Raw genomic sequence first — 20,676 nt, 5'->3', positions numbered from 1 at the left:
CAGTTTGACCACTAGGTTTTATGGGTATTATGACGTCTTCACTGTGGGGCTCTATAGGGCAGGCCCAATGAATACACAGCCTATATACCAACCCTCTTAAAATATCAACCTCATACTTACTCCTGGTAGGTGAGTCATACACCATGCACCATTATCTAACTCAACACATATCTGTGATACAAAGTTGTACCCTAGGTTCTGTACCCTAGGTTCTGTACCCTAGGTTCTGTATCCTAGGTTCTGTACCCTAGGTTCTGTATCCTAGGTTCTGTATCCTAGGTTCTGTAGCCTAGGTTCTGTATCCTAGGTTCTGTATCCTAGGTTCTGTAGCCTACGGTCTGTAGCCTAGGTTCTGTATCCTAGGGTCTCTATCCTAGGGTCTCTATCCTAGGTTCTGTATCCTAGGTTCTGTATCCTAGGTTCTGTATCCTAGGTTCTGTATCCTAGGCTCTGTATCCTAGGTTCTGTATCCTATGGTTCTGTATCCTAGGTTCTGTATCCTAGGGTCTGTATCCTATGGTCTGTATCCTAGGGTCTGTATCCTAGGGTCTGTATCCTATGGTCTGTATCCTATGGTCTGTATCCTATGGTCTGTATCCTATGGTCTGTATCCTAGGGTTCTGTATCCTAGAGTCTGTATCCTATGGTCTGTAGCCTAGGGTCTGTAGCCTAGGGTCTGTATCCTAGAGTCTGTATCCTAGAGTCTGTATCCTAGAGTCTGTATCCTAGAGTCTGCATCTTATGGTCTCTGCATCTTATGGTCTCTGCATCCTATGGTTCCCATCATTTGTATATTTAAGCAATAAGGCACCTTGGGGGTTTGTGGTATATGGCCAATATACCATGGCTAATGGCTGTTCTTAGCCACAACTCAACGCTGTGTCTGGTCACAGCTCTTAGCCGTGGTATATTGGCAATATACCACAAACCCCCAAGGTGCCTTATTGCTATTATAAACTGGTTACCAATGTAATTAGAGCAGTAAAAATACATGTTTTGCCATGCCGTGGTATACGGTCTGATATACCATGGCTGCCAGCCAATCAGCATTCAGGCCTCGAACCACCCAGTGTATAATAGCCTATATAGCATACTGAAATAAACTAAAATGTCCCTATACCTTGAAAGTATACCTGGGGATATATTATCACATATTACACTATAACTGCCAGACCTGGTTTGACACACAGCTGTTTTAAGAGTGATTCCCAGTAACACTTCATCCCTTGTCCTGTATACAGAGGCCTAATTGACAGGGGTCTCCCATGTGAGCTTGTCCACTGTTAAGTTCCCATTGACCGTGGTTTAAACCCTCCACATCCCACAGGAGACCACTACTCTCTGTAAAAACCACATGAATCATTAATCCTGTTGACCGAATGACTGCATGGGTTGTAAGGGTAGTGTGTTGAAGCAGTCAAACCAATCACATGTCTGTCAGGGTGTAATGGAGAGGGTATCCTCTGTGTGTCAGTGTGTAATGGAGAGGGTATCCTCTGTGTGTCAGGGTGTAATGGAGAGGGTATCCTCTGTGTGTCAGGGTGTAATGGAGAGGGTATCCTCTGTGTGTCAGGGCGTAATGGAGAGGGTATCCTCTGTGTGTCAGGGTGTAATGGAGAAGGTATCCTCTGTGTGTCAGGGTGTAATGGAGAGGGTATCCTCTGTGTGTCAGGGTGTAATGGAGAGGGTATCCTCTGTGTGTCTGGGTGTAATGGAGAGGGTATCCTCTGTGTATCAGGGTGTAATGGAGAGGGTATCCTCTGTGTATCAGGGTGTAATGGAGAGGGTATCCTCTGTGTGTCAGGGTGTAATGGAGAGGGTATCCTCTGTCTGTCAGGGTGTAATGGAGAGGGTATCCTCTGTGTATCAGGGTGTAATGGAGAGGGTATCCTCTGTGTGTCAGGGTGTAATGGAGAAGGTATCCTCTGTGTATCAGGGTGGGGTGTCAGGGTGTTGTGTCAGGGTGTGGTTGCAGTAAATTAGATATGATCCAAAGATAATCTATTTTAGAGAAAGTGTGGGTATCAACAGTCATACAGCGTAACGTTTGATTTAATATGTGTGTGTTTTTTGTGTGTGCGCATATGCTGCGAGTGTGTGTGTGTGTGTGTGTGTGTGTGTGTGTGTGTGTGTGTGTGTGTGTGTGTGTGTGTGTGTGTGTGTGTGTGTGTGTGTGTGTGTGTGTGTGTGCTTTATCCCTTCTGCGCAAGGTCTCCAGAAGGTCTGGTTGAGGAATTCACAGGAAAGGATAATGCCTACGGTCTGCAGGTCCAGTCCCTGCCATAAGCCCATGCAATAGAAACGGCAGCCATTTATCTACACTCTGGTTCTGGTTAGGGATGTTCAGCCTCTTCCCTCTCCCTGCCACCTGCTCCCTATTTGGGCCTGGCAAGCGGATATTGCCTGAGTGAGCAGAATATTTTTCACAATGAGGAGATGTAGCCACTGAAACAGACCACTTATTAGTCATATGCTGTGTGTGAGTGGAGCGCAGGTCAGCTGTTTGTTCAGCCACACCCATTAATAACACATCAACAACTGCCTGACTACATGTCATAAAGTGAAAACTTCAGTTGTGCTGCTTCCGTGTGTCCCGTTAACGGCGTGCAGCAGATAGAACGTGTACAGACACAGGTGCCAAAGGTCCTAGTTAAGCTACTAAAATGTTGCAGTCTGGCTTCATTTTTTAAAGCTTGACAATTAATAACCAAAAAACAAAACCTACAATAAAATAGAAACATGTTGGCCTATTATAGCACCATTTGAGCTGTATCCTAGGTTGGCGACTCAACTACAACGGCTACCATACCACAATGCACCATACCACAATGCACCATACCACAATGTACCATTCAACCGTGAAAACGTGGTTTAAGTTGACATGCTAATGAACAGGGAACCATCGCGCTCTCCCAGAAGCTTGGCTGGTGAGTAAAACCCGCCAAGACAAACCAAAAAGTTTAAACGTTACAACAACCTATAGCTCCGTTTTTTGGTTATTCGTAGTTATTAAATACTTTTTGATTAGGGGGTCGCAGCATATTATGTACATCTGCGAGCATAGCAGCAAAGGACAAATATTATTTATCTCTTTTGTTTTAATATGTTAAAACGCAAATTCATTGTGTTTTTTTTCTTTTCGATATGGTTCGTGCGCTGATTGAGTTTGACAACCCTGGGCTAGCGTATCTATTTACGTAGCGAGCTAATTATTTAGCAAGCTAAAAACATGGAGCCTAACGTTAGCTAGCTAGCTGCTGGGAGAATATCATGTCATTGGAGGAGTAGGTGAGTGATCGACTTTTTCCCCTCATATCGTTTTTTGTTTTAGTGGCTTTTGGTGAATGTGTTCAAATGATCTGAAGTTACGCTGTTGCTACTGCCTGTAAACACACAGTCCAGTTCAAAGTGATTGATAACAGGCCCGTGTGGCAAATGTCTTATTTACATATAGGCCTGCTGTAACTCTGATTGGCTATGGCACACCTTTTTGTGTAGACTGGACAGGACCGAGGTTTTTATTCCGTTTTACTTACTGCAGTGTCTATTAATTGTCCCACTCTATATTGCAATATAATTTTCACAAATGCCTTACTATATGTCATTCTCAAATATGCTATGAATTTATGAAAACGTTAAAATATCTAAGTAAAAAAAAAAATTACAAAGGGAAAGGGGGATACCTAGTCAGTTGTAGAACAATGCATTCAACTGAAATGTGTCTTCCGCATTTAACCCACAACCCTCTGAATCAGAGATGTGCGGGGGGTTGCCATAATCGACATCCACGTCTTTGGCGCCCGGGGAACAGTGGGTTAACTGCCTTGCTCAGGGGAACAGTGGGTTAACTGCCTTGTTCAGGGGAACAGTGGGTTAACTGCCTTGCTCAGGGGAACAGTGGGTTAACTGCCTTGTTCAGGGGAACAGTGGGTTAACTGCCTTGCTCAGGGGAACAGTGGGTTAACTGCCTTGCTCAGGGGAACAGTGTGTTAACTGCCTTGCTCAGGGGAACAGTGGGTTAACTGCCTTGCTCAGGGGAACAGTGTGTTAACTGCCTTGTTCAGGGGAACAGTGGGTTAACTGCCTTGCTCAGGGGAACAGTGGGGTTAACTGCCTTGCTCAGGGGAACAGTGGGTTAACTGCCTTGCTCAGGGGAACAGTGGGTTAACTGCCTTGCTCAGGGGAACAGTGGGTTAACTGCCTTGCTCAGGGGAACAGTGGGTTAACTGCCTTGTTCAGGGGAACAGTGGGTTAACTGCCTTGCTCAGGGGAACAGTGGGTTAACTGCCTTGTTCAGGGGAACAGTGGGTTAACTGCCTTGCTCAGGGGAACAGTGGGTTAACTGCCTTGTTCAGGGGAACAGTGGGTTAACTGCCTTGCTCAGGGGAACAGTGGGTTAACTGCCTTGCTCAGGGGAACAGTGTGTTAACTGCCTTGCTCAGGGGAACAGTGGGTTAACTGCCTTGCTCAGGGGAACAGTGGGTTAACTGCCTTGTTCAGGGGAACAGTGGGTTAACTGCCTTGCTCAGGGGAACAGTGGGGTTAACTGCCTTGCTCAGGGGAACAGTGGGTTAACTGCCTTGCTCAGGGGAACAGTGGGTTAACTGCCTTGCTCAGGGGAACAGTGGGTTAACTGCCTTGCTCAGGGGAACAGTGGGTTAACTGCCTTGCTCAGGGGAACAGTGGGTTAACTGCCTTGTTCAGGGGAACAGTGGGTTAACTGCCTTGCTCAGGGGAACAGTGGGTTAACTGCCTTGCTCAGGGGAACAGTGTGTTAACTGCCTTGCTCAGGGGAACAGTGGGTTAACTGCCTTGCTCAGGGGAACAGTGTGTTAACTGCCTTGTTCAGGGGAACAGTGGGTTAACTGCCTTGCTCAGGGGAACAGTGGGGTTAACTGCCTTGCTCAGGGGAACAGTGGGTTAACTGCCTTGCTCAGGGGAACAGTGGGTTAACTGCCTTGCTCAGGGGAACAGTGGGTTAACTGCCTTGCTCAGGGGAACAGTGGGTTAACTGCCTTGTTCAGGGGAACAGTGGGTTAACTGCCTTGCTCAGGGGAACAGTGGGTTAACTGCCTTGTTCAGGGGAACAGTGGGTTAACTGCCTTGCTCAGGGGAACAGTGGGTTAACTGCCTTGCTCAGGGGAACAGTGGGTTAACTGCCTTGCTCAGGGGAACAGTGGGTTAACTGCCTTGCTCAGGGGAACAGTGGGTTAACTGCCTTGCTCAGGGGAACAGTGGGTTAACTGCCTTGCTCAGGGGAACAGTGGGGTTAACTGCCTTGCTCAGGGGAACAGTGGGGTTAACTGCCTTGCTCAGGGGAACAGTGGGTTAACTGCCTTGCTCAGGGGAACAGTGGGGTTAACTGCCTTGCTCAGGGGAACAGTGGGTTAACTGCCTTGTTCAGGGGAACAGTGGGTTAACTGCCTTGTTCAGGGGAACAGTGGGGTTAACTGCCTTGCTCAGGGGAACAGTGGGTTAACTGCCTTGTTCAGGGGAACAGTGGGTTAACTGCCTTGCTCAGGGGAACAGTGGGGTTAACTGCCTTGCTCAGGGGAACAGTGGGGTTAACTGCCTTGCTCAGGGGAACAGTGGGGTTAACTGCCTTGCTCAGGGGAACAGTGGGTTAACTGCCTTGCTCAGGGGAACAGTGGGGTTAACTGCCTTGCTCAGGGGAACAGTGGGTTAACTGCCTTGCTCAGGGGAACAGTGGGTTAACTGCCTTGCTCAGGGGAACAGTGGGTTAACTGCCTTGTTCAGGGGAACAGTGGGTTAACTGCCTTGCTCAGGGGAACAGTGGGTTAACTGCCTTGCTCAGGGGAACAGTGGGGTTAACTGCCTTGCTCAGGGGAACAGTGGGTTAACTGCCTCGTTCAGGGGAACAGTGGGTTAACTGCCTTGCTCAGGGGAACAGTGGGTTAACTGCCTTGCTCAGGGGAACAGTGGTTTAACTGCCTTGCTCAGGGGAACAGTGGGTTAACTGCCTTGCTCAGGGGAACAGTGGGTTAACTGCCTTGCTCAGGGGAACAGTGGGTTAACTGCCTTGCTCAGGGGAACAGTGGGGTTAACTGCCTTGCTCAGGGGAACAGTGGGGTTAACTGCCTTGCTCAGGAGCAGAACGACAGATTTGTACCTTGTTGGTTGTATATGAACACATTTTAATGTGATTTCATGTTGCTAAAATGCTGTCAGTCCCATTTTAATATTAAGGCTATGTGAGAGGTTATGGAGCTACAGTCAGTGTCCAGATGTCCAGTTCCATTTAAACAGAAGGCTACAGTTCCCTTGACGTGCAATAGGCCTATTTGAAGTCCCATCTTGTGACTGTCTAATTTGTACAGTGTCTAACATAACAACATACCACTGCTATCATCCTCTTTAACCACTTCAGCTGATCTTTCCCAAACATGACCTTTCTGGCCCTCCATTCTCTTATTTTAAACTCTCCTTCAGCAGCTTACCTCTTGTTGAATTAAACTCCTTTTTTGCCTGCGTGGTTCAACCTCAACTTTCTCTGCCCGTTCCCAAAAGCATTTGGCGATTGGTGTGTATGCTATTTGGCGTGCGTACAGTTAGGCCCTGAAGCTTAAGCTTACTGACTAATACCAGAGAGCCTCAAATAATGAAAGAAAACCTCAATGTAGCTCATAGATAGAAATTGCACAAGAAAGATACATTACAACATTATTTATTCAATCCACCCGCCAAGCACCCGCCCTTCATCCACACAATATTTAATTAGCCTAAACCCGCCAGCCCAGCGGATATAACCACGAGGACTGTAGTTATGAGTCAACCCGGATATCATAAATGTGTGTGTGTGCGAGAGAGAAAGAGAGAGTTATGTGTGTAATATGTACATAAAATCTAAACTAAAATATATGTACATGACTGGGTGAACTTTATGACTGGGTGAACTTCATGACTGGGTGAATTATATGACTGGGTGAACTATATGACTGGGTGAACTTTATGACTGGGTGAATTATATGACTGGGGGAACTTTATGACTGGGTGAATTATATGACTGGGGGAACTTTATGACTGGGTGAACTTCATGACTGGGTGAACTTTATGACTGGGTGAACTTTATGACTGGGTGAACTTTATGACTGGGTGAACTTTATGACTGGGTGAACTATATGACTGGGTGAACTTCATGACTGGGTGAACTTCATGACTGGGTGAACTTTATGACTGGGTGAACTTTATGACTGGGTGAACTTCATGACTGGGTGAATTATATGACTGGGTGAACTTTATGACTGGGTGAACTTTATGACTGGGTGAACTTTATGACTGGGTGAACTCTACCTGACTGGGTGAACTCTACCTGACTGGGTGAACTCTACCTGACTGGGTGAACTCTACATGACTGGGTGAACTTAGAAGAATTGATATAGTGTCTAGTTTGGTTATCAGACAAGAAGTTGTGTATACATTCTTTATTAACATGACACCTTTTATAGCTTTACTGGTATCTGCAACGCTTTGTCAAACACTCTACTGTCGACGCCACCCTAGTTCCATATCTTCATCGGCATGAAATAAAATGGAAATAACTGACTTTAAATAGCTTGACAAATAAGGCAGCTGTCAGTGTGCATACAGATCAGGATCAATATTACCTGTCGCCAATGGTGACAGCTAGTCTTACTGGGGTCCGACGCATAACGAAAAACACATTACAGGCAAAATACTTAGATACATTTAAAAACATTAACATGTAGTGTGTGTGTCTGTATCAGTAACACGTACATGTCAGTAGATGCACACAACAAGTAGGTGACGTGTGGTATGTTAGATACTGTACAAGTTTGCATGTGTTTGCATGTTCACTTGTTTTGTCTGTGTTTATTTCCTTGAAGGTCGTACCATACAACCTCTCTCACTGTGTGATGTATGGTAAGCTGCTGGTAATGGCGACTTTGTGTGTCTGTGTGTGAGTGTGTGGGAGTGTGCTGTAGTGACCCAGCATCTCTTCTGTCTATTTTTAATCATTGACATTAAGAACCTTTATTTCAAATCATCTTCCTGTCGTCCTCGTTCATTTCCTCATGTAGGCTACTGTAGCTATTTTAATGACATCTGCAATAGTACCGTGGTATTCACTGAGGCCTATTTTCATGTTGTTGTCTAAAGTACACTGCACTAGAGGTCGACCGGTTATGATTTTTCAACACCGATACCGATTATTGGAGGGCCAAGAAAGCCGATACCGATTAATCGGTCGATTTTTTTTATATATATATATATATATATATATTTGTAATAATGACAATTACAACAATACTTAATGAACAATGAACACTTTTATTTTAACTTAATATAATACATCAATAAAATCAATTTAGTTTCAAATAAATAATGAAACATGTTCAATTTGGTTTAAAGTTCCTTGCTCAGAACATGGGAACATATGAAAGCTGGTGGTTCTTTTTAACTTCAATATTCCCAGGTAAGAAGTTTTACGTTGTAGTTATTACAGGACTATTTCTCTCTATACCATTTGTATTTCATATACCTTTGACTATGGGATGTTCTAATAGGTACTTTAGTATTGCCAGCCTAATCTCGGGAGTTGATAGGCTTGAAGTCTTAGCGCAATGCTTGAAGCATTGTGAAGAGCTGCTGGCCAACACAGTAAAGTGCTGTTTGAATGAATGCTTATGAGCCTGCTGCTGCCTACCACCGCTCAGTCAGGCTGCTCTATCAAATCATACACTTAATTATAACATAATAACACACAGAAATACGAGCCTTAGGTCATTAATATGGTAAAATCCGGAAACTATCATTTAGAAAACAAAACGTTTATTCTTTCAGTGAAATACGGAACCGTTACGTATTTTATCTAACGGGTGGCATCCATAAGTCTAAATATTGCTGTTACATTGCCCAACCTTCAATGTTATGCCATAATTATGTAAAATTCTGGCAAATTAGTTCGCAACGAGCCAGGCGGCCCAAACTGTTGCATATACCCTGACTCGGCTTCCACTGAACGCAATAGAAGTGACACAATTTCCCCAGTTTAATATTGCCTGCTAACATGAATTTCTTTTAACTAAATATGCAGGTTTAAAAATATATACTTCTGTGTATTGATTTTAAGAAAGGCATTGATGTTTATGGTTAGGTACATTCGTGCAACGATTGTGCTTTTTTCGCAAATGCGCTTTTGTTAAATCATCCCCCGTTTGGCGAAGTCGGCTGTCTTTGTTAGGAAGAAATAGTCTTCACACAGTTCGCAACGAGCCAGGCGGCCCAAACTGCTGCATATACCCTGAGCCTGTTGCACAGAACGCAAGAGAAGTGACACAATTTCCCTAGTTAAAAGAAATTCATGTTAGGAGGCAATATTAACTAAATATGCAGGTTTAAAAATATATACTTGTGTGTTGATTTTAATTAAGGCGTTGATGTTTAGGTACACATTGGTTCAACGACAGTGCTTTTTTCGCGAATGCGCTTGTTAAATTACCCGTTTGGCAAAGTAGGCTGGTATTCAATGATAAATTAACAGGCACCGCATCGATTATATGCAACGCAGGACAAGCTAGATAACTTCACATGGTTGATATTACTAGTTTAACATTTACATTTTAGTCATTTAGCAGACGCTCTTATCCAGAGCGACTTACAGTAGTGAATGCATACATTTCATTTCATGCATTTTTTATTTTTTTTATTGTACTGGCCCCCCGTGGGAATCGAACCAACAACCCTGGCGTTGCACACACCATGCTGGCGTTGCAAACACCATGCTCTACTAACTGAGCCACAGGGAAGGCAACTAGTGATTATGTTAAGATTGATTGTTTTTTTATAAGATACGTTTAATGCTAGCTAGCACCTTACTTTGGCTTCTTGCTGCACTCGCATAACAAGTAGTCAGCCTGCCATGCAGTCTCCTCGTGGAGTGCAATGTAATCGGCCATGATCGGTGTAAAAAAAAATGCAGATTTACCGATTGTTATGAAAACTTGAAATCGGCCCGATTAATCGGCCATTCCGATTAATCGGTCAACCTCTACACTGCACAATTCATTCAGAAGAGTTTTCTGAAGAGGGGCCTGTCCCACATAACTTGACCAAGTGGGTGTATGTCAGGCCAGGTGGAATAACTTGGCAATGGCCTTCGTTTGAGAACTCACAATGTCCCGCTGGCTGCTACTTGACTTTGTTCAAAGCCATTTTCACTGGACCATTCCTGTCCTTTCACATAACTACAACAGGCAAATCAAAGTCTGGTTGTTGAGTGGCCCCATACAAGTGGCCCCATACAAGTGGCCCCATACAAGCGCAACTAAAACATTTTTTCATTATGTTAGATTCATTTTACAGTACTTAGCTGAGGTGAGACTTGTTAGCACTTTAAGATGTGTATTTGTTTGATAGGAACAACAAGATGAACACATTAGGACATATAACAACAAGATGAACACATTAGGACATATAACAACAAGATGAACACATTAGGACATATAACAACAAGATGAACACATTAGGACATATAACAACACGATGAACACATTAGGACATATAACAACACGATGAACACATTAGGACATATAACAACACGATGAACACATTAGGACATATAACAACAAGATGAACACATTAGGACATATAACAACACGATGAACACATTAGGACATATAACAACAAGATGAACACATTAGGACATATAACAACAAGATGAATGACATAAAGGTAATAGTTCAGATGTGGTCACATGCTTCCTGTTCTTACATTTGCAGATTTTCCCAGAAGTGTTATCCGAGAGATGACTAATTCACAGAACCGTTTAGAAAAAGTGAAGTGCCGTTTCAGATAATGGAACAAATGTCTACTTCTGATACGTAGTTCTTGGAAAGGCCCTCGAGTGACAGGTTCATTGTCTCCGCCGCCCTCCATGATCGTTCAGATGGTTGACCTACATCCTGCTGTCTCTGACGGTACTTCACTGAGGGGTCTTGTTCGTTTTCTCTTACTTTCTTTTCATGCTGTCTGTGGTTGAGGCACGCTCGTCAAGGTCAGCAGGCAAGGGCTCTTAATTAGCATCATCGTCATGGTGACCTCTCCTACCTCCTCACGAAGCTCATATAAGGGCAAGTCTGGCTTGGAGACGTCTGATAGGCTGACTCTCTAGGTCTTCTTCCAGTCGGTTTCACCTGCGATCTGACAGACCAACAGGAGGCAGCGAGCTCTGGCAAGCCTGTCTGTCTGGAGAAGTAGGGCAGGAGAGTTTAATTTGTGTGTGTGTGTGTGTGTGTGTGTGTGCATGCATCATATAACCACTAACTACTAATCACTAACACTAACTCCTAACACTAATTACTAACTCCTAACCCTAATCACTAACTCCTAACCACTAACTCCTTACCCTAACCCTAATTGTAACTCTAACCCTAAATCTAACCCCTACACTTAAAATAGCCTTTGTCTTCATGGGGACATAGGAAAAGAAAAATACGTGTCCTTGTTTTACTGTCCTTGTGGGGACTTTTTGGGATTTCTGGTCCCTACAATGATAGAAGAACCAACTAACACACACACACACACACACACAGTAGAGGAGTCGCACGTGTACATGATGAACTCTATAACAGTCTCTATATCTGAGGAAGGATTAATTGGTGTGTCCCCCTTTCTGACTCTCAGCCCCCAAAAACAAATAGCACAGGGGTGCAGACAGGGGAGGTGAGAGTTAAAAGAGCGTGCCTGCAGGGTGATGTTTGCCCTGTGAGCAGCAGTGAAGCAGAAAGCCAGTATTGGGTCAGTTCCTGCCTTGCCGAGTTCTATTAGCTCCCATAGAGTGAGATGACCCCTGTGGGGTGTACTGTTACTGCGCTGAGCTGCAAGGCTGCAAGGCTGGGATGCTGGGACAGGGCGTATCCCACTGACACCTGTCTGTACAGGACGACATCCTACACTGGCTGCTATATCTGGGTGTCAATGAAATCCGTCTATTAAGGATAGTATGAATAACTTTAACCACACTGGGACTATATGTACCTGGAGCCTCCTGACACAGCCCAGCCACACCTGTCTGACTCATCTGCACTCCTGAGCAAGTACCAGGAAGTTCAAAGGTCAACTTTTTTTTATTTTTAAAGGATAGAAAGGTGTCATTGAAAAATACTGAACGTTTCAACTCTAATGCTTCTGAAACTACTGCTGCTGCTGTTTGGGGAGCATTTGGGTAGCGATACTTTGAGGATTTCCCCGCTAAGGGAATGTATTTTATCTCTGTGAATGTGGATGTACCCAACGACTCACCTGAAACCTGATCTCGTCTGCTGTGTGGAGAACATAGAAACACAAGAGGAAAGGAAAGACAACATCTATTGGAGGAAAATAATCTAGAGGAGAAGGAAAGTACAACTGAAGATCACTTACTCTGACTTGGTGTGTGTGTTTTTTAATAGCTCTTACTCACATGCAAAATCTCTGAATACAGTGTCACTTGACTGAATCAACTGGTAGATTTACCCGAGTACAAATATGTAGGTCAGTTTAATGGCAGACAGTTGTATTGCATGTATATTTCATAATGAAGCAGTAAATTGTTATAACATCAACTTACTGGATGTAAGATTCCAAAGGGCTCCCTGGACACCGTGTCACTACTGCTACTGTCAGTGTTAACACTGTCAGTGTTTCACGTGTTTACAATGTAACGTGCATAACAAGAGGACATTTGTGTAAATTGTAGCTAAGGAGATGCACTACAACATTGGAAATGTGGGGCTGGGGACTATTTCCTACCTCGTGACAAAAACTCAATCTTCATTTTTCAAATTCTTTTTCTGGCCATGTTGATATTTCATTAAATCCAACCTGTAATCAGGGTAGACGTAACATAGTAATCCTAAATCCGGGACACTCCAATTAGTATCAGATGTTACGTTTTGTATGGTATGTATTAATCTGTGGATGTCCATCATGCATTTCATGTTGATATGTTATGATTTACAATTTGTTGTGGCTAACGTTTGCTAGGTTGCTAACGGTAACATTAGCTAGGTTAGGGTTAAGGTTGGGGTTAAGGGGAGGTTGAGCTAAAATGCTAAAGTTGTCCGTGAAGAGATTCGAACATGCAATCTTTGGGTTGCTAGATGTTCCCGTTACGTCTTCACCCATCCATCCCGACCCAACCACTCTACTTTAGATGTTGTCTTAAGTAACCTTCTGTCTTATGTAACTATACCAAATGTAACATATCATACTCATTTGGGTGGTCCGGATTTCCGTTTACTATGTTACGTCCGGTCTATGAGACCAGGCTGTTAAATCATGCATAGCCTGCAGAAACATTATGTAGCAGAGTACTGTAGATGTCTGTTGAACTGATATAGGTATCTGGCTAGTGATAACAGAAAACTGCTGCCCTATCCAGCATAATAAAGGAATGAGTCCTGTATGCCCCATGTGTTTTAGATTGGCCCTGCCTTATACCCCAGGCACCCAGACGCTCTAAGACACACAGAGGACTGATGAATAGACAGACACAGGTACAGCACAGTGGGTGTGAGAGGGAGAGTCGGTTAAAAATGGGGTACTGAGACATACAGTGTGACGTATTGTTTAGACAGAGAGAGTGTAGCTGTATGAGATGTGTCACAGCCCGGGTGTTGGAGAGGGACAGACAGACAGCCACTGTGTCTCCAGGGCCTTGGGTTCTGCCACTGTGTCTCCAGGGCCTTGGGTTCTGCCACTGTGTCTCCAGGGCCTTGGGTTCTGCCACTGTGTCTCCAGGGCCTGGGGTTCTGCCACTGTGTCTCCAAGGCCTGGGGTTCTGCCACTGTGTCTCCAAGGCCTGGGGTTCTGCCACTGTGTATCCAGGGCCTTGGGTTCTGCCACTGTTTCTCCAGGGCCTGGGGTTCTGCCACTGTGTCTCCAGGGCCTGGGGTTCTGCCACTGTGTCTCCAGGGCCTTGGGTTCTGCCACTGTGTCTCCAGGGCCTGGGGTTCTGCCACTGTGTCTCCAGGGCCTGGGGTTCTGCCACTGTGTCTCCAGGGCCTGGGGTTCTGCCACTGTTTCTCCAGGGCCTTGGGTTCTGCCACTGTGTCTCCAGGGCCTTGGGTTCTGCCACTGTGTCTCCAGGGCCTTGGGTTCTGCCACTGTGTCTCCAAGGCCTGGGGTTCTGCCACTGTGTATCCAGGGCCTTGGGTTCTGCCACTGTGTCTCCAGGGCCTTGGGTTCTGCCACTGTTTCTCCAGGGCCTGGGGTTCTGCCACTGTGTCTCCAGGGCCTGGGGTTCTGCCACTGTGTCTCCAGGGCCTTGGGTTCTGCCACTGTGTCTCCAGGGCCTTGGGTTCTGCCACTGTGTCTCCAGGGCCTGGGGTTCTGCCACTGTGTCTCCAGGGCCTGGGGTTCTGCCACTGTGTCTCCAAGGCCTGGGGTTCTGCCACTGTGTCTCCAGGGCCTGGGGTTCTGCCACTGTTTCTCCAGGGCCTTGGGTTCTGCCACTGTGTCTCCAGGGCCTTGGGTTCTGCCACTGTGTCTCCAGGGCCTTGGGTTCTGCCACTGTGTCTCCAGGGCCTTGGGTCCTGCCACTGTGTCTCCAGGGCCTGGGGTTCTGCCACTGTGTCTCCAGGGCCTGGGGTTCTGCCACTGTGTCTCCAGGGCCTGGGGTTCTGCCTCAGCCTCAGCCAACATCTCTGACAGCCTGCTGTTCATATGTCCAACTGTCTTTCTGGTAGTTGTATACCTGCTGTGCCATGTCTGTCTATCTGTCTGTCAGTTTGTCTACTCTACTGTACCTAACTTATTTTGAAGTGTTTATCCATTTGTCCCTCCAGTGTGTGTGACTGTGTGGTGTGTGATTGTGTGACTATGTGGGGTGTGACTGTGTGACTGTGCGGTGTGTGTGTGTGTGACTGTGCGGTGTGTGTGTGTGACTGTGCGGTGTGTGTGTGTGTGACTGTGCGGTGTGTGTGACTGTGTGGTGTGTGACTGTGTGGTGTGTGTGTGCGTCAGATTACTCTGATGTGTACTGGTCAACTTCTGATTCGCTATCATGCTCTAGTCAGGATGCTGCTCCTCTATGAGATACATACGGGTACTGCTCCTCTATGAGATGCATACGGGTACTGCTCCTCTATGAGATACATACTGATACTGCTCTTCTATGAGTTACATACTGGTGCTGCTCCTCTATGAGATACATACGGGTACTGCTACTCTATGAGATACATACTGGTACTGCTCCTCTATGAGATGCATACGGGTACTGCTCCTCTATGAGATACATACTGATACTGCTCCTCTATGAGTTACATACTGGTGCTGCTCCTCTGAGATACATACGGGTACTGCTACTCTATGAGATACATACTGGTACTGCTCCTCTATGAGTTACATACTGGTGCTGCTCCTCTATGAGTTACATACTGGTACTGCTCCTCTATGAGTTACATACTGGTACTGCTCCTCTATGAGTTACATACTGGTACTGCTCCTCTATGAGTTACATACTGGTGCTGTTTCTCTATGAGCTACATACTGGTACTGCTCCTCTGAGCTACATACTGGTGCTGCTCCTCTATGAGTTACATACTGGTGCTGCTCCTCTATGAGTTACATACTGGTGCTGCTCCTCAATGAGATACATACTGGTACTGCTCCTCTATGAGTTACATACTGGTGCTGTTTCTCTATGAGCTACATACTGGTACTGCTCCTCTGAGCTACATACTGGTGCTGCTCCTCTATGAGTTACATACTGGTGCTGCTCCTCTATGAGTTACATACTGGTGCTGCTCCTCAATGAGATACATACTGGTACTGCTCCTCTATGAGTTACATACTGGTGCTGCTCCTCTATGAGCTCATGTACTGGTACTGCTCCTCTATGAGTTACATACTGGTACTGCTCCTCTATGAGTTACATACTGGTACTGCTCCTCTATGAGTTACATACTGGTACTGCTCCTCTATGAGTTACATACTGGTACTGCTCCTCTATGAGTTACATACTGGTACTGCTCCTCTATGAGATACATACTGGTGCTGCTCCTCTATGAGATACATACTGGTACTGCTCCTCTATGAGTTACATATTGGTGCTGCTCCTCTATGAGATACATACTGGTGCTGCTCCTCTATGAGATACATACTGGTACTGCTCCTCTATGAGTTACATACTGGTACTGCTCCTCTATGAGATACATACTGGTACTGCTCCTCTATGAGATACACACTGGTGCTGCTCCTCTATGAGATACATACTGGTGCTGCTCCTCTATGAGATACATACTGGTGCTGCTCCTCTATGAGATACATACTGGTACTGCTCCTCTATGAGTTACATACTGGTGCTGCTCCTCTATGAGATACATACTGGTGCTGCTCCTCTATGAGTTACATACTGGTACACCTACGTACAGTTGAAGTCAGAAGTTTACATACACTTAGGTTGGAGTCATTAGAACTCATTTTTCATCCACTCCACACATTTCTTGTTAACAAACTATAGTTTTGGCAAGTCGGTTAGGACATCTACTTTGTGCATGACAGAAGTAATTTTTCCAACTATTGTTTACAGACAGATTATTTCACTTATAATTCACTGTATCACAATTCCAGTGGGTCAGAAGTTTACATACACTAAGTTGACTGTGCCTTTAAGTAGCTTGGACAATTCCAGAAAATGAGGTCATGGCTTTAGAAGGTTCTGATAGGCTAATTGACATCATTTGAGTCAATTGGAGGTGTACCTCTGGATGTATTTCAAGGCCTACCTTTAAACTCAGTGCCTCTTTGCTTGACATCATGGAATTACCAAAGGAAATCAGCCAAGACCTGGTTCACAAAATAAATGGCATCATGAGGAAGGAAAATTATGTGGATATACTGAAGCAACATCTCAAGACATCAGTCAGGAAGTTAAAGCTTGGTCGCAAATGGGTCTTCCAAATGGACAATGACCCCAAGCATACTTCCAAAGTTGTGGCAAAATGGCTTAAGGACAACAAAGTCAAGGTATTGCATTGGCCATCACAAAGCCCTGACCTCAATCCCATAGAAAATCTGTGGGCAGAACTGACAAAGTGTGTGCGAGCAAGGATCCTACAAACCTGACTCAGTTACACCAGCTCTTTCAGGGGGAATGGGCCAAAATTCACCCAACTTATTGTGGGAAGCTTGTGGAAGGCTACCCGACACGTTTGACCCATGTTAAACAATTTAAAGGCAATGCTACCAAATACTATGAGTGAATGTAAACATGTGATGAAAGAAATAAAAGCTGAAAGAAATAATTCTCTCTACTATTATTCTAACATTTCACATTATTAAAATAAAGTGGTGATCCTAACTGACCTAAAACAAGGATTTCTTACTAGGATTATATGTCAGGAATTGTGAAAATCTGAGTTTAAATGTATTTAGCTAAGGTGTATGTAAACTTCCGACTTCAACTGTATGTAAACACAGTGAGGATTGTTAGTCAGAACTTACTGTTTGTGCTGAGGTTAGTCAGAATTGGCTCTAAGTGCTCAATCTGGGTGGCAGTATACACAATGGATGTCATCCTCGTAAACCATCCTTGTACACATTTTTCTTGGGCGTACAGTAAGGATGTAACTGTATATAGATAAACAGTATGAAGAACAATACTACCTCTGTGGCCACACAGAGATGAAGGAATCCTGGGGTTTTAATAGTGTTCCTTGTAGACTAAACACAATGGGGGGATCATTATCAAGGCTTGATCTCATGGAAATAGTAGGTTTGCTGTTTGCTGCCTTAACCTCCCAGGAAGCATTGAGTTAACTGGGGGTGAAAGACAACAGTCTTAGTGTGCTGTACCTTGGTTGGTTATCATACAGTACTTTCACAAATTATTGTTTTTCAAATATGTTTAGTTTGATATTTTCCCCTCAGTCTGTCCAGGGTCAGCGTCAAGTTCCTGTACCATATTACCAAACTACAACCTAAAAATGACTATGTCACCGACAGTGCAGGAAAGTAGTTTTTAGCCATGTAGCGGTGTAGCTAACTGCTGGTGTAGCTAACTGCTGGTGTAGCTAACTACTGGTGTACCTAACTGCTGGTGTAGCTAACTGCTGGTGTAGCTAACTGCTGGTATAGGTATCTACAGATGTAGGTAACTGCTGGTGTATTTTACTACTGGTGTAGCTAACAGCTGGTGTAGCTAACTGCTGGTGTAGGTATCTACAGATGTAGGTAACTGCTGGTGTATTTTACTACTGGTGTAGGTAACTGCTGCAATAGCTAACTACTGGTGGAGGTAACTACTGGTGTAGCTAACTACTGGTGGAGGTAACTGCTGGTGTAGCTAACTACTGGTGCAGTTAACTACTGGTGCAGTTAACTACTGGTATAATTAACTACTGGTATAGCTAACTACTGGTGTAGGTAACTACTGGTGTAGGTAACTACTGGTGTAGGTAACTACTGGTGTAGGTAACTACTGGTGTAGGTAACTACTGGTGCAGCTATCTACTGGTGCAGCTATCTACTGGTGTAGGTAACTACTGGTGTAGGTAACTACTGGTGTAGGTAACTACTGGTGTAGGTAACTACTGGTGTAGCTAACTGCTGGTGTAGCTAACTGCTGGTGTAGCTAACTACTGATGTAGCTAACTACTGATGTAGCTAACTACTGGTGTTGCTAACTACTGGTGCTGCTAACTGCTGGTGTAGCTAACTGCTGGTGTAGCTAACTGCTGGTGTAGCTAACTACTGGTGTAGCTAACTGCTGGTGTAGCTAACTGCTGGTGTATTTTACTACTGGTGTAGCTAACTACTGATGTAGCTAACTACTGGTGTTGCTAACTACTGGTGTAGCTAACTGCTGGTGTAGCTAACTGCTGGTGTAGCTAACTGCTGGTGTAGCTAACTACTGGTGTAGCTAACTGCTGGTGTAGCTAACTGCTGATGCAGGTAACTGCTGGTGCAGGTAACTGCTATTGTAGGTAACTGCTGGTGTAGGTAACTACTGGTGTAGCTAATTACTGGTGTAGCTAACTACTGGTGTAGTCTAACTAATGGAACTGCCCACTACATCTTTCACAAGAAAACATAACATAACCCTTATTTGTTGTTCTCTATCTGACCATTGTGCGAAGTAATTACTCTCTTGCTGTCACACAGATGTCACTACCCTGTCACCCTCACCGGGTCGGTAGAAACCAGATGCATCTGGTTTTCAGGGTAAATGAAAATAGAGCCTTTGATGCTGTCTTCCTCATTCGCACGTTAATCTTAACTCTTCCTACACATTTACTGGATTAGTTGAACAGTGCAGAAGAGAACTTCCTATTTTTTCTTCTCATCAGCACCAGAAAGAAAGAAAGTGCTCTCTGTCATTTCTTTTATCTGCTGCTTTGTATTATATGACATTTGGATTTAGATATCATTCTTTTTTTTTACCAGGTAGTTTTGATATAGTGAACTGCTTTTTCTAAGTAACTTAAGTTAAACAAATGATACCCCTTAATCTCGTAATGATTGGTTTACTGTAGCTCAACGTCTTGCGATGTGAAGTAATTGGTAGTTAGATTGTATGTGCAGAGTAACTTCCCCAACATTGGACATGGATACCTACTACTCTGTTTTATCTGAGGAACGGAGGTTGTGTGTACTATTGTTAGTGAAAGTGCTTCTCTTCTAAAAACAGGTACCTGTTCTCTGTGAGAGAGTGACTCTACCTCTTGAGAATGAGGACCGCTAGTCCTGTTGCTTATTTATCTGAGATATGATTTGTTTTTGAGGTCCTCATTTCAAATCAAATCAAATTGTATTGTATTTGTCACATGCGCCAAATACAACAGGTAGACCTTACAAGTGAAATGCTTACTTACAAGCCCTTAACCAACAACACCGTTTTAAGAAAAATAAGTGTTATGTAAAAATAGAAAATAAAAGTAACAAATAATTCAACAGCAGCAGTAAAATAACAATAGTGAGGCTATATACAGGGGGTACCGGTACAGAGTCAATGTGTGGGGGCACCGGTTAGTCGAGGTAATATGTACATGTAGGTAGAGTTATTAAAGTGACTATGCATAGATAACAACAGAGAGTAGCAGCAGCGTAAAATAGGGGACGGGGGGCAATGCAAATAGTCTGGGTAGAAATTTGATTGGATGTTCAGGAGTTTTATGGCTTGGGGGTAGAAGCTGTTAAGAAGCTTTTTGGACCTAGACTTGGCGCTCCGGTACTGCTTGCCCTGCGGTACCAGAGTGAACTCACTTTGATGTAGAAAATGAAATGACTCGGGGAGCCCAATAGATATCACAGGTCTGTAAAACACTAGGTTGGCCAAATCTCAAGTTTGGCCCTTGTTTTTCTTATATCTGAAGCACTGGGACACAAACCAACAATAATGGATATCAGGCCATGGCTCAATGTGAACGTTGGCTCAAGTGTTTTCCTCCCAGCCCCAGAATTCTAATCATAGACTAATCTAGGCAAGTTGTCTCACTCTCTCTCTTTCTCTCTCACAGTCAGGAAACACCTTGTAAGTACTGTATGTTTCTCTTCAGACATACATTTTGACCTGGGAGAAGTAGCAGGGGGCAGTTTGCTCCCTGGACTTTCTACAGACCTACTTATCCACCCCTCTAACCACATCCTTAACGGTCTAACCTTTTCATCCTAAACAAACATACACAAGCATACCTCAACACCCCAGAAAAACAT

The 20,676-nt window shown here is 44.4% G+C and overlaps 2 protein-coding genes across 8 annotated transcripts in view; one reads left to right on the top strand and one right to left on the bottom strand.

Annotated features, from left to right (window-relative positions):
* Positions 1–20,676, top strand: part of LOC115168636 (solute carrier organic anion transporter family member 4A1) — a 64,250-nt gene that overhangs the window by 2,088 nt on the left and 41,486 nt on the right. For 2 of the 7 annotated variants that reach the window (XM_029724082.1, XM_029724084.1), the window contains exon 1: positions 12,107–12,411. The exons of the other annotated variants lie outside the window; for them this stretch is intronic. The gene's annotated coding sequence lies outside the window, so the exon portion shown is untranslated. Of the gene's footprint in view, positions 1–12,106; positions 12,412–20,676 lie in introns of those variants that run through there. 7 annotated transcript variants of the gene reach the window in all.
* LOC115168770 (extensin-like) overlaps positions 1–20,676 on the bottom strand; it is a 30,896-nt gene that overhangs the window by 1,808 nt on the left and 8,412 nt on the right. The gene's annotated exons all lie outside the window — the stretch shown is intronic.

The sequence above is a fragment of the Salmo trutta genome, chromosome 30 (assembly GCF_901001165.1).
Source record: "Salmo trutta chromosome 30, fSalTru1.1, whole genome shotgun sequence".
Lineage (NCBI taxonomy): Eukaryota > Metazoa > Chordata > Actinopteri > Salmoniformes > Salmonidae > Salmo > Salmo trutta.
This window is presented reverse-complemented; position numbering and strand designations above follow the sequence as displayed.